The 15,212-nt window shown below is 44.3% G+C and overlaps 1 protein-coding gene across 3 annotated transcripts in view; it reads right to left on the bottom strand.

The window, feature by feature from the left end:
• GPM6A (glycoprotein M6A) overlaps positions 1–15,212 on the bottom strand; it is a 319,807-nt gene that overhangs the window by 215,910 nt on the left and 88,685 nt on the right. The window lies entirely within an intron of this gene.

Genomic DNA, 15,212 nt, shown 5'->3' on the forward strand with positions numbered 1-15,212 from the left:
CTTCAGGCTTTACGATTTATGAATCTATCACAATTAATTAAAAGTGTATTTTTGTTTCCTGAGAGCTTTCAAATCTTGAAAGAGCCTTTCACATTCCCTTGATTTCCTCTGTGGTCAATTTACACCAAAGTGCATATTCATAGGGTTTCATAATGCAGTTATTTCATTTTTTCCTCTCTCATTGGAGACATCTTCCTGACACCTTGTTGTAAGGGATATAATATTATCCCATATGTACCATATGGGTCAGTGTGTGTTATGTATCCCCCTGCATGGCTGTTAAAGCTTTTGGCTTTTTCTCTAGCTCTTTGTGCTCAATGCTTTAGAGCCTGATGTTTTTAGCTCTGGAGGTCCTTTGTTCAATCCGCAGTGTTGGCCAAGATGGCAGTCATGACATAAGTGGAGGCAGTAACAGACTTGTGGATTGGTCCTGAGGGGGGACAGGTAACACACACTGACCAGTGTGTTACACATACTCTGCAAGAACTCATATATTTTCATTAAGAATAACTCAGTTCAGATTAAGGAAAACAACAACAAGAAAGAATAAAAGAGAAGGAGAAAAGTGTGTTTCTCCTTTGAGAACAAGGTATCTGTTGTCTCCACCAACAGGCAGAGTTCACAGAAATGTAAAGGTACATTGAAAGTAAGGGCACCACAGTATCATAAGTGCATACAACAGGGGAGAAAAATAAATTATAGGAGGAAAATTGTATATAATTTGTTTAGTTACTTTTCTGCTTCTCTGTTCCATGCCTATATTTTTACATTAGTCATTTCCTCCCCACCCCTTATTACTATACATCTCTTCTTTCCCCCATATCATTTAAACCTTCCTTTATTTCTACACTTCTTTGTCCCTGCCCACATTTCTGTTCCCTTTCCAGTGCAACACAAGGAAAGAGAATGATTCCTTGAAGAAATTGTTCTTCTAAATGTGATGATGCTGTAGATACTGTTGCCCCTACTGTTGTCAAGAAAGATAATCTATCAGGGCCTTGCAGGTCATCTTACTGTTGGCAAGAGAAATCAATCAAGTGGAGCCTGAGTAGTCTCAGTACCATTTTGCTTCAACAATATATACTAATCCTGGGACAGAGGCGATCACAAACGGCATACAGGCAATGCCTCTTTCAGAAATCTCTGTCTGCGTACCAATGCCCGATTACCTCTTCACCAAGAACTGGCTCTAGTTTGTGAGATTAAGTCAGAGAGCAAACTCCTGGATGCTTGCCACAGCTCCCCTAAAAAGAAACTGAATCACAATACTAACATGACAGCATTTCTGCAAAGACCAAACAGAGCTCGCATTCTAAGAAAAAGAAAAAAAATCTAGTAAAACTATATCACTATAGTCAAGGGCACCACAAAAACGTTTCTAACAATATATTCAATCAGATCTTCAATAGACCTACACTGATTTAAACCAGCTGAAGTCAATGGAGCTGTCGGATTGATTCCAACTGAGTATCTGGCCCATCAAGTTTAGTTTTGAATAGAAACCTTTCATTATATTGTTGACATTCTACCATGGTCAACAAATGACGCTGCTCCCTAAAAATGATGCTGTAGATACTGTTGCCCCTAGTGTTGTCAAGAAAGATCATCTATCAAGGCCTTGCAGGTCAGCTTACTGTTGGGCACTCTTCACTGTCCTAGAGCTGATTGCATATGGATGGGAAAACACTAACAAATAAGTTATTCAGCAATAGTAAGTTATAGATCTGAGTGAATAGTATTTCAGCACCTATTTTACTGTAAATAGTTATTCTTCACACAACAGAAAAAAAATCTTGGCCTGATATTTAGCAATGCTGTGCATCTGCAATTCTCAGTGACTTCAACAGCTAAGTGTGATGCACTCCATATGATTTTATGAAAATATGCCAATGAGTGTCAATGTAATGTAATTGGAATATGCTTCATGCAAAGGTCTCTGGTAAGGTATCATTACAAAGCTTATAAGCTACTGAGTGTGGTCATCCAATTTGTATAAATGTATCATTCTTGTATCAAACAAGAAATATGAAATAAAACACTGAGGTCTTATTGTAATTATGCAAAGTGTGGGCCATTAATGGTGGCTTGGAATCTTGATGGCTCCCATCAACTAGGACAATTGGTTGTAAATGGCTTTGTTTACTTGGAAGCCTTCCTGTGAGTCAGGCCAGGAAGAATGAAGGCTTGGGGTCTCCCAGGACATGTGACCATGTCACCTGGTACTGGAATCCATCTTAAACCGGATGCTTTTCCATTTAGAAAGAGGGGTGGGGACCCAGAGAGACAAAAGATTCCTGCCTTGTGCCAAAGCTATATAAGGGGATGGAACAGAACAAAGGTGCTGCAGTCATGAGAAATCCCCTAGCTACCATCTGAGCTGGAACAAGGACTGTACCGGGGGAAGGATTGGGCCCAGACTAGAAAGGAGTCTAGTCTGTGAAAGAAACTTATTGGAACAACTCTGAGGGCTTGTCTACACTGGCAAGTTTTGCCGCCAAAAACTGGCTTTTGGCAACAAAACAGCAACAGCGTACACACTGCAAGGTCATTTAAAAAAAAAAACAACTCCTAGTTTTAGTGACAAAAAACTTCCACCCATGCAAGAGACTTGTCTTTTCACTTCCCTTTATTGTCAATAAACATGCAGTGTAGACACAACAGGGTTTGGGGTTGTTGTTTTCTTAAATTGTATTGGCCTCCAGAAAGTATCCCACAATTCCCATTCTGTCACTCTGGTCAGCAGTTTGAACTCCACTGCCCTGTAACCAACCTGCCCCTTCCCCTTACAAACCCTGGGAATTTTAAATCTCATTTCCTGCTTGCTGGCTTCCCAGAGGAGCTTCCCAAGTAGCTTTCCAAGTGAGCATGGCTGGCTATCACCCCAAACATGCTCCTACTTGACCACCGCTGAGTTGTTGGATCTGATCAGTATATGGGGAGAGGAGTCTGTTCAGTCGCAGCTGTGAGTGACCCGTTGGAATTGGGACACATATGGGCAGATTTCTTGAGGCTTGTGTGAAAAGGGCTATGATCAGGACATGCAGCAGTGCAGAGCGAAGATAAAGGAGCTGAGGCAGGTGTACCATAAGGCAGAGGAGGCGAACCATTGTTCCGGTGGTGCACATAAGACCTGCTGCTTCTATAAGGAGCTGAATGCTATCCTCGGTGGTGACCCCACCTCCATCGCCGATAGCCCCATGGATACTTCGCAGGCAGCAGAAAGTGGGGGTAATCCACAGGCTGAAATTCTGGATGAAGAAGTTGAGCTAGAAGAGGACGTGGTGCTCCCAGCAGGGTCATCCCGGGGGCAGGCAGCCAGGAACTTTTCTCCACTCCAGAAGTGCTCTCTGGGGAGCAGGAAGCAGATGAAATGCCAGGTAAGGTGCTGTGGCTTGTATAGGAAATTGAAAAGTGGGAGGCAGGTAGCATTTTCTGTGAGCTGGACATTGCACTTCTTAAGCTGTTGTCAGTTAAGTCTGCAGCTTTTTGGGGACGTGGTTCAGACCTAAGTCTGTGTTTGCAGCAGGCTAGCATGTCTGGCTCAACAAGATAGGGTACTGAAGTCCCAAGCTGGCAGGGAGAATGGGCTCAGAGGTAGTCTCAGCATGTCAGGTGGCAGTCCCAAGGGGGTCTCTGTGACCCAACCCATAACACTAAGTACCCATGATCAAGCCATCACTTGAAGAAACTATTCACAAATACCTTCAAATCCCACCTCAAGATCCATTTCTACAGTGATACTATGCCTAGAAGAATCAGCCAGCTAACGTAGGCTAGGTTGGGTGATAATTGGGGGGTTGCAGATATTAACTATTAAGTGACAGAAGTCCAAAAGGTCTAGAACCATAAAGTTGTGCACACAATTAACCTACGTAACTGTAAGATTTACTGTTGCTACCTTTAACTGCCCACTCCTTTTGTCTGTTACACTCACCTGTTTCTTTTTGGTTTTAGTTAGGTTCTGCTCCTACACTATTGGAGTCAATGGGGTTCCGGTAGGCCACTGTAGTCTGTCCACGTGGATCACAATGCAGGATCAGGGCTTTAGACTAAACTTTTTGCATCAGGGACCACATCTTTCTGTGTGTATTTGTACAGCCATTTTTTTTAAATGCTGCTCTTTAGTACTGCTAAATAAACATCTAAAAATAAATATTTCAAAATAATAATAAAATCTATTGTTGACCCTTTAAATAAGTTATGTTCAGGCTTTTGCCAATTTTAATATCTTGTGAGAAAATTTGCAGTACATTATGGTTTCCATAGTTAACGACATGGGAACATCAATGGGAATTATGCAACTAAGAAAGCCCATACATCAGACTCAGAATCATATACTGCTATCAACCAGAATTGTGCATAGGAAATGAAGACAGCATAAAGATTGGTGGTGTTTGTGGGTTTTTTTTTTAATTTGTGCTTTAGAAAATTCCTGTCAGCCAAGATGGTATGATTATGGGAGCTCTACAACTTGAGCTAATGAGTTGGGCAAAGAAAATTAATATAGGGAGCTAGAAATATGCTGGCAGTGGCAGGAAGTTTTGAGCTCCAAACAGATTCAGAAGCCCCATTAAGGACTCTTCTCTTTTAGGCTTGGACAAGCAAGCATCTACAGTAGATTCTTTGTGAAAATGCCAGCTACATGCATACTTTAGCACCCCTTTACTTCCGCTGACCCATCTTACTAAATGTCATCCATCTCATTTTCCCACTAGGAGACAAGGAAGAGTTAAAAAATGAACTGAAGAAGGGGACAAAAAGCAACGCCACGAAGAGAACTAGACAAAAGCCTGCTTGCTGGGCCTTCCCACAAGCACATATAGCGGGAGGACTAAAAAGAATTGTAAAGCCAACACACTCAAACATTTAACAGTTTTTAAGGTCAGCATTAGGTGAGTGTGTATGTGATAAAACTGGGCAAGACAACAAACCTTGAATTTGTAGTGAACTTGTAAAAGTTAAACTGTGCTCACAGATTTTTCCCAGAAGCCTTTTTACACCTTACTATATCCCTAAAAGAGCAGTCTGTCTCTGACTTTGAACTGGTCTTCAAATGATAGATGTAAGAAGTCTGGAAATGGTATACTGACTTCATCCTCTCAACTGTAAACTAATCAACATGACAAACTATGCTAGGCATGAGATTCTCCTGTGCCACTTAAAAGTATTCAGCACTGTTTTCTTCAACTCTGTTCAATATATTGGAATCTGCAATTAGCAAAATCTTGCTTACCATTTCACATTTCTACTGAAAGGACATTATTCAATGGTCTTTCATTTCTTCTTCTCCAAACACTTCTCTGCCAAGTTATAATATACATCCACATTCTATTCAAGTACAGAGTATTGGGTTAGTGAAGGACTTAATTTTTTAAATTATTTTTTCACTAAAAGAAAATACAGCAAATGAGACTTTTGTACAATCCACATGCTAAACAGCAAATGAAATTTTATTTAAATTATGTCCTAGAAGAGCATAAAGTAAGTATATAACTACCCCCTTACCCCTCTTCACATCCTCAAAAGATCAGAGAAAGGTTTAAAAACCATAATTTAAATTGACTACACAACAACAGACTATAAAAGAACAGTTTATAGATATTCTCCACTAGTACTGATTTAATGCTGTTGGTTTAGCATACCCTCTGGATCCTGTAATCCTTTTTAATCTTTGTTATTTACTTAGTGCCTTTGAAAAAATCAGTGGGGTGTAGAATATCCTGGTTACCCAGCTATGTTATCCACAACACTAGTTTTCTTTGGTGGAGAGGAAGAAAGCCCAGAAACAACAAACAAACAAACAAACAACAATAATAATAATGTCACACATTTTGTGAGATATTCAAACTAAATTCCCTTTGCAAACTAATTAGAATCTCTTAATACAACATGTTTAGAGGATCCTCCTAATCCAGAAAACTAAATCACATAAATAGATTTCAGATCGGCTTTCAGACGGCAAAAAAATATCCCCCAGAGAAAGCGAAAGTAGTTGGTTAAATATCACTGCATGGCAAGCCAAAGTACATACACTGTCAACTTTAGCCTCTCATCGATTACATGCTAAACATCAGTGTTTCAATATTAGACTCTTCTCCTTTTCAGCCAGTAAAATTCAATGTTTTAAGACAGTATACTTTGCTGTTTATGCTGTAGAATTTCAGCCAAACATTGCATAAAAATATGACTCTACTCCTTGGCTAAATGAATAATTTTAAAAGCCTACGGTTATTCAAATGTATTTCTAACATGGATTTCTTACTGATACTAAGCAGTTACAGGGAAGCTTGATTAGCCAGTCTCACAATCCATGGTACCTGTGTCTAATAATAAAAATACAAAATTTTGGCTAGAAAATCAGAGATCCTTGGAAGGATTTGTGGTAGTGACACCTGTTTTACTGGCACAAGAATGTGGGATTTGCCATTCCAGATCAGCCCATTGACCCATCATGGCAACAAGCAGGGGCTCAGCGTAAAGTGAATCTCTCCATTCCCCCAAATAACCACCCAGTAAATTGTTCAATTTAGCATACAAGGTAGAAAATCATAATAATATTATGTCCTAAAGAGTCAGCTGATAATCACTTCTGTGATTATCAGCTGACTCTTTAGGACATAATATTATTTTAAAAACCATTTCTAAACCTTTTCTATTTATGCATTTATCAGAATGTAATTAACAGAACGTAAGCAACCTGATATATTCGCTTTGTCAACCTTCCAATTGAAACCCAAACCAAACAACCCCTTCTCTCAAGGGACAAGTTTAAAATATTCCCTGGATTTCTGGTACATGTTTGTTGGACCTTTAAAGATCTACTGCTACTAGCAACAGCTCTTTGCTGACATCTTGGGTGATCATTTAAGACAGGTTTCATTGTGAAGGGAATCAGAACAGTGTACGTGTCTGTGGCTATGCAGCTGTGCCACTGTAACGCTTCAGTGTAGACACTACCTACAACAACAGGAAGGGTTCTTCCATTGCTGTAGCTGATCCATCTCCCCAAGAGACAGTACCTGTCAACCAAAGATTTCCTCCATTGACCTAGCACTGTTGTCTATGCCGGGGGTTATGTTGGCTTCACTTTGTCATTCAAGGATGTGGCTTTTTACCATAATTTTTCCATTCCATGCATATTCCCTCTGGCTACATTGCCCCCATTGTTGACTCTATTCAGGGACTTCCCTTCACTACTGCATCAAATGTAAACTTCTTGCTCTCACATTCAAGGCTCAAGTGCCTGTACTCTGAATTCACTTTATATGCAAATATTAATTACAAAGAAATAAAACTATGGTTCAAAACCTCAGCATAATGCAATGATTAACTCGGATAACACTACCCTGATACTTTATAAGCATTGTAAGCTGTGACAGAGTCCAGGAAGCTAGCAGCTGAGCCAACACTCCAATTACTTAGGGCTTGGCTACACTTGAGAGTTGCAGCACTGGTGGAGGCTTTCCAGCACTGCAATTTAGTAACTGTCCACACCTGCAAGGCACATCCAGCGCTGCAACTCCCTGGCTGCAGCGCTGGCTGAACACCTGGTCTGCTTGGGGTGTAGCGAATGCAGTGCTGGTGATCCAGCGCTGCTCGTCAGGTGTGGACACACACCAGCGCTGTTATTGGCCTCCAGGGTATTAGGAGATATCCCAGAATTCCTGTTCAGCCACTCTGCTCATCAGTTTGCACTCTACTGCTCTGGCCTCAGGTGGCCCGCCCTTTAAATGCCCCGGGAATTTTAAAAATCCCCTTCCTGTTTGCTCAGCCAGGTGTGGCGTGCAATCAGTTAATCTTTCCAGGTGACCATGCCTCCACGCAGCAAACGAGCCCCAGCATGGAGCAATGGCGAGTTGCTGGACCTCATCAGTGTTTGGGGGGAGGAAGCTGTGCAGTCCCAGCTGCGCTCCAGCCGTAGGAATTATGATACCTTTGGGCAGGTATCAAAGTCCATGCTGGATAGGGGCCATGACCAGGGCGCGCTGCAGTGCAGGGTTAAAGTAAAGGAGCTGCGGAGTGCAAAGCCTGCGAGGGAAACCGCCGCTCCGGCGCTGCCCCCACGACCTGCCGTTTTTACAGGGAGATGGACGCAATACTTGGGGGTGACCCCACTGCCAATCCAACGACCACGATGGACACTTCTGAGCAGGGTGGAGGACAGGAGGAGGAGGAGGAGGAGGAGGAGCGGGGGGTGGAGGAAACCGAGAGTGAAGCTACTGGGATGGGGGAAGACACCCCAGAGTCCCAGGAGGCATGCAGCCAGGAGCTCTTCTCAAGCCAGGAGGAAGGTAGCCAATCGCAGCAGCCAGCACTTGGTGAAGGACAAGCAGAGGAGCGGGTTACCGGTAAGCGGCTTTTATTTTCAGGGTGGAAATGTTTCGGGAGAGGAGGCGGGGTTAAGGCTGCATGCATGCATGCCTAGATGTGGAATAGCCCATTGATGTGGTCTATCACGTCGCGGTAATCGGCTGCAGTAATCTCCTCAAAAGTTTCAGCCAGAGCGTGGGCAATGTGCCTGCGCAGGTTTATAGGGAGAGCCACTGTGGTCCTTGTCCCAGTCAGGCTAACGCGTCCGCGCCACTGTGCCGCGAGGGGTGGGGGGACCATTGCTGCACACAGGCAAGCTGCATAGGGGCCAGGGCGGAATCCGCATTGCTGTAGAAGATCTTCCCGCTCTTCCCTGGTGACCCGCAGCAGCGAGATATCTTCCAGGAGTAACTCCTGTGGAAAATGTTGGGAGACTGTTCAGTGCAGATCCCCCCTGTAGCTGTTTGCTGTCCCCAACGCACAGAAACCCCTGCAAAGCCCTGAAGCAATCAGTCCCCCTTACTCACCATTTCATGGCTCCTGTTGGGTTATGTGTGCTCTGTTTGGGTATGGGAAAAGTATGCTAAAGTGAAGACTGTAAACTCCTTCAGTGTGTGGGAATTACTGTCTGGATGAGATAATGAACAATGCTACCCCTGTTAACTGTTGCCATTTTTGCCTTTCCAAAAGTGACCTTGACTGCTGGACTGCCCGTCTCCACCACTACAGAGATTACAAAATATCAGGAAGAAGCCGCGAAAAACCAAGGAAGACATGCTGAAAACAGTTACCGTATTGTTCCGAGTATAGGCCGCTCCTGATTATAAGCCGCACCCTTAAAGTTTGGTGCTATTTTAAAAAAATTAAATTTTTAACTTTTTTTAACTTAAAGAAAATCTCAGCCGCGGCCGGGACTCAGAGGGCTCTAGGCTGCCCGCTGCGGCTCTGATTCCCGGCCGCAGCTGGGATTTTAAGTATTTTTATTGTTTGTTTTTTTAAGTTCCTGATTATAGGCCGCACCCCTAATTTAAAGACTTAAATTAGGGGAAAAAAGTGCGGCCTATACTCGGGACAATACGGTATTGATCACTCTGCTAGAGAGAGTAAAAACCTGCAGGACTGGAGAGAAAGGGAAAGCAAGATCCGCCAGAGAAACGCAGTGGCCAGGAGGAAAAGCACAAAGCAGCTGCTAAGCATCCAGTCACTAGTAGCCATGCAGGCAGAGCACTACCGTGCTACTCCCCCGCCCCCCGCCCATCCCAAAGCTTTTTCACTTGTGCCCCAATGTCAGCTCAAAACCCCCTTCCCCAGCATCCAGGTTCTTACCACCACCAGCTGCCTCCAACACCTGTACGTTCACCAACCAGCCCTGAGAACTACAACCCTTACCCTCTGCACTCAACCCCCATCACCATGCAGTATATCCACCCTGAAGTACAGCAGTCATTGCACAGCACTCCAGACAGGACATAAGCAAACTTGTGACTGTACAGTTCACCAAACCACCCCCCTGCCCTTTTAGGTTCCTGAAATGTTGTGTGTCTGTCAAGGAAGTTTTTTTTATTTTCAATAAAAGAATTCTTGGCTTTGAAAACAGTCTTTATTATTGCAGATAGTGAAAGAGACCTTAGTCCAGTAAAGAAACAGGCACTGCAAATCATTTTAGGGATAATAGAATCCTAACAGTGTAACCACTGCACTTCACTCCCATGCAAGGCAGCAAACATTACTGTTGGCTTTCAGCCTCAAATTCTTCCCTCAAGGCATCCCTAATCCTTGTAGCCCTGTGCTGGGCCTCTCTAGTAGCCCTGCTCTCTGGCTGTGCAAATTCAGCCTCCAGGCGTTGAACCTCGGTGGTCCATGCCTGACTGTTTCACCCTTCCCTTCACAAATATTATGGAGGGTACAGCATGCGGATATAACCGTGGGGATGCTGCTTTCCCCCAAGTCTAGCTTCCCATACAGAGATCTCCAGCGAGCTTTTAAATGGCCAAAAGCACACTCCACAGTCATTCGGCACTGGCTCAGCCTGTAGTTGAATCGGTCTCCTGTCAAGCTTCCCTGTATAGGGTTTCATGAGCCAAGGCAGTAACGGGTAAGCGGGGTCTCCAAGGATCACAATGGGCATTTCGACGTCCCCTACTGTGATCTTCCTGTCTGGGAAAAAAGTCCCTGCCTGCATCTTCCTGAACAGGCCACTGTTCCGAAAGATGCGTGCATCATGCACTTTTCCATGCCAGCCTGTGTAAATGTCAATGAAACGCCCACGGTGATCCACAAGTGCCTGGAGAACCATAGAGAAATACCCCTTCCGATTAACATACTCGGATGCTAGGTGTGGGGGTGCCAGAATAGGAATATGCGTCCCATCTATCGCCCCTCCACAGTTAGGGAAACCCATTTGTGCAAAGCCATCCACAATGTCCTGCACATTCCCCAGAGTCACGGTTCTTCTTAGCAGGATGCGATTAATGGCCCTGCAAACTTGCATCAACACGATTCCAACGGTCGACTTTCCCACTCCAAACTGGTTCCTGACCGACCGGTAGCTGTCTGGAGTTGCCAGCTTCCAGATTGCAATAGCCACCCGCTTTTCCACCGTCAGGGCAGCTCTCAATCTTGTGTCCTTGCGCTGCAGGGTGGGGGCGAGCTCAGCACACAGTCCCATGAAAATGGCTTTTCTCATGCGAAAGTTCTGCAGCCACTGCTCGTCATCCCAGACTTCCATGACGATGTGATCCCACCACTCAGTGCTTGTTTCCCGAGCCCAAAAGCGGCGTTCCACGGTGCTGAGCATTTCCGTGAATGCCACAAGCACTGTAGTGTCACACGCGGCAGGCGACTCAATATCATCGTCGGACTCCTCACTGTCACTTTGGAGCTGAAGGAAGAGCTCAACTGCCAAACGTGTTGTGCTGGCGACACTCATCAGCACAGTCCTCAGCAGCTCGGGCTCCATTTCCCACAGAAATCGCGATTCACAGAGAGAGAGTAAAACACAGCAAGAGACTCACAATGGCGCCAAACGTGGCCGGAAAAACTGTGACTGCTGGGATGTGAAGCGATGCACCATGGGGCGTTGGGACAGGAAGCGGAATGACCCGCACCCTTCCATCCCCTTCCCACAACCCACGGCGCCAAAATGGGACGAGGTGCTCTGTGGGATAGCTGCCCACAATGCACCTCTCAGTACAGCGCTGCAAATGCTGCAAGTGTGGCCACACTGCAGTGCTGTTAGCTGTCAGTGTGGCCACACACCAGCGCTGTCCCTACACAGCTGCACGACCAGTGCTGTAACTCCCAGCGCTGCAACTTTCAAGTGTAACCAAGCCCTCAGGTATCAATCAGCTCCCCTGGAGAAGGCTGACTGGGGATGTGCAAGCTAATTGGCTGATCAGGCTGGGAAGAGTCCATGCCCCAAAGACCTTGCTCTCTAAAAAAAACAAGATAGACATGATGAGGAAAGGAATATAAGACACAAGCAGAGTGAACAACATGATGGCAGCAAACGTCAGGTTAGTTCCACTATATTATACATGTGTGTGCGTGTGTGTGTTGTGGGGGGGGATTAGGTAGGAGGGGATAAATTAGAGGGAAGGGAAGAGAAGTGCGGGGGACTGGGCAGTGGAGAAGAGGGAAAGACAGTAAAGTGTGGAGAAAATCTGATGTGAAGAGACTGCAAGGGAGGGGGAAAGAAAGAGTTGAAGCAAAACAGACAATCAGCACAGGGCAGAGAAAGTCCAGTCAAAAGTGTAAAGTTCTCTGAATGGTCAAAGGTCCCTGCTTTGGCTGCTTCCTTCCCCTACAGGCTGGAGTCACTGGCAGGAGACTAGAAACAAGTATTTATAGCCAGGAGACAAGAAACAAATCTACACAAAATTCCAGATGGCTTAGAGAAGCAGTATTGCCACTTTTTGTGATTTTTAATCAAGAGTCTTGTAATATTTAGGAGCTTTAATAAAAACAACTCCTGGAATCACAAGAATGCATGAGCGGGGGGGGGAATAAAAAGAATCCAAAGGTAACTGTTTTTTAGAAAACCATGATTTTTAAGCCAGTTTCATGATTTTGGAATGTTTGTGCTTGGCAATTGTGTGCAAATCACTCAGAAAAACACAGGAAAGAAGCAGGTCATAGACCTGCCCCTCCAAACTAATCTACAGTATAGGGCTGGAATACAAGAACAGTAATCTGCACGATTCTAAAGGCACAGACTACATACCCCACCATGCAGTCTTCTAAGGGACATTCTCTCTCAGTGCTGCCGCAGGGGCAGTGCAGAGCTTCACTCTACAGGAGTATACACCATTACACAGCTGTAGGCAGGCTGCACAATCTAGGCAAGTAAATAAAAAGCAGAGAAGAATGAAAGAAAAAAAGGTGTATTTATCTAGAGCAAACCAGCAAGTCTTTAAGGGTGATCATGGGGACTGACAAGCCCAGTAAAAGCCATTAAACAGTCAACAATGGCCAATTATTACCACCATACAGTCAGCACAGGTATCTCCTATTCTAAATCAGAAAAATTGTGTACTTCCAAACACCACAGGCATTGTGACAGAGAAATAACAGTGCACTATCCCTAACTACCTTGGCCCGTATGGAGGTCCCAGTGGTATATCTAAAACAGCGGTGGGCAACCTGCGCCCGTCAGGGTAAGCCGCTGGCGGGCCGCCAGACCGTTTACATTTGCACAGCTGTCCGCAGCTCCCAGTGGCCATGGTTCCCCGTTCCTGGCCAATGGGAGCTGCAGGAAGCAGCACGGGTCTCCCACAGCTCCCACTGGGTGCTGCGGGCAACCGTGCAAATGTAAACAAATTGTCTGGCAGCCCCCACCAGCGGATTACCCTGACAGGCCGCGGCCACACGTTGCCCACCGCTGATCTAAAATCTCAGGCCAATTCACTTGCATGTGAATATCAAAGAAGTGTTAAGTGTTAGTATGCATTCAAACCAATTCACCGGTATGCTATTAGGAATGAAAGGAGCTGTTGATCGTATTATTTTCATCTGTCTATATCCTGTAGTTTGCTATTACATTAAGTATACCCTGTAATTAAAAAGATCTAGATCAAAGGTGTGTTAATGCAAGATTGTAGTCAGGTATTAAAACTTTATGAAAACTAATGAAGGATTGTTCTTTGCTATTTTACACACACACACACACACACACACACACACACACAGCTTTGTTATCTGGCATGTTGGAGGAATGGGGGGTGCTGGTAAATCAAAAATTCTGGTTAACTAAGAGGGAGGAAGTTTGGGTGCAGGAGGGGCCTCAGGGCTGAGGCATGGGAGGGGGTGCAGGGGAGGCTCTGGGAGGGAGTTTAGGTGCAGGAGAGAGCTCGGCGAGGGGGTTGGGGCATGGGAGAGGTTTTGGGGTGCTGGATCCAGGCAGCACTCACCTCTGGCAGCTCCCCGGAAGCAGCCAATGGGAGCTGCGGACGCAGTGCTCAGGGTGGTGGTAGCGCATGGAGTCCCCTTGGCCGTTCCTCCACCTAGGAGCCGAGGGATATGTTGCCGCTTCTGGAGAGCCAGGTAGGGAGCCTGACAGCACCATGCCAACCAGACTTTTAATGACCCAATCAGTAGTGCTGACCGAAGCCGCCAGGGTCCCTTTTCAACAGGGCATTTTAAAAATATATACGTTTTCTAATGATAAATTGGGAGTAGTTACATCAAATTGCTTCTAAATAACTTGGCCTAAATTCTGCCCAAGTGGATGTAAGCAATGCAAGCACCCCCCAGCTGTCACTTAAAATAATGGGAGCTGTATTGGGGGCAGAATCTGGCCCTAGATTAGTATGGTTTCTGATCTGCAGTAGGTGCTGACATACAAAAAACTATTGTGTAAAGTTAAAACAATATGAGTTGGTTTGGTCATCCTTGTAAATATAATTATTGTATAAGCTTTCTGCATGAACTGAGTGAGTGAAATACCAGAGAACATCTTGCTCAATTGAATGTAAAAAGCTTAGTTTTGCAGTGTTTTACATCAGCTTACATTTTTCAGGCTACTTTAACAGGGAAAAGCGATAGAAACTTTCAGTTTATTAAGTAAATAAGCCAAGATTCTTCTTTACATTCCTTGGTCCTCCAAATTAGGAAAGACCCATAGCAAAATGCTTGTGGGGCCACGAAACCAGTGCTGATCAGGGAGCAGAGAGGTGTATCAGCAATGGAGACACACTAATAATTAGATCTGTGTGGAGAAAATCAATTCCATTTTGCAGATGATTTTACTATTTAAAAATCTGGTTTAGTTCTAATTCAAAACAAGAACACTGAGCTTGTCATTAAGTATTGAGCTTTTAATGGTGGCTCTGCACATAAACAATACATCTTATAAAGACATTTAGTTAACTACGCATATTATTCAGTTAGAATATTCATCTACAGCTTTTTCTACAGAAAAATAAAAAAAGATGTATCCATATGCAGTGGCTCTCTCGCTTGGTCCTGACCACTGAAGCTGATGGGGGAGAACTGATGTGAAAACACATTGGAATATTCATATTTGGGTTGTTTTGTTAAATGTTAAAGATTTGTTAAACTCCAGCTTGCTTTATGATAACAATGCTGCCAGTAACAGATTTTCCATTAGCATATTGATGCACTGATGTACCTTTGCCTGATAGTTCTTTTGGGCTCATCCAAATTGCTCACATAAAAATAGTCTAATAGAAAATGAGAGGCTGTCCAATGCCCATATTAATTTATGCAAATAAGCTCACATGTTCACAATCTGACTGAAGAAGCATCAACTATCTAATATTTCAGCTATTTCATAAAGGAGAATTTTTAAAAAGGGATGATTCACCCAGTATAATCTTCATTATAACTCACTACAGTCCCACAGCTTTGGCAGCTTGGATTCTCTGCAGTACAAATTTATACAT

The sequence above is a fragment of the Mauremys mutica genome, chromosome 5 (genome assembly GCF_020497125.1).
Source record: "Mauremys mutica isolate MM-2020 ecotype Southern chromosome 5, ASM2049712v1, whole genome shotgun sequence".
In the NCBI taxonomy this organism is placed as follows: domain Eukaryota; kingdom Metazoa; phylum Chordata; order Testudines; family Geoemydidae; genus Mauremys; species Mauremys mutica.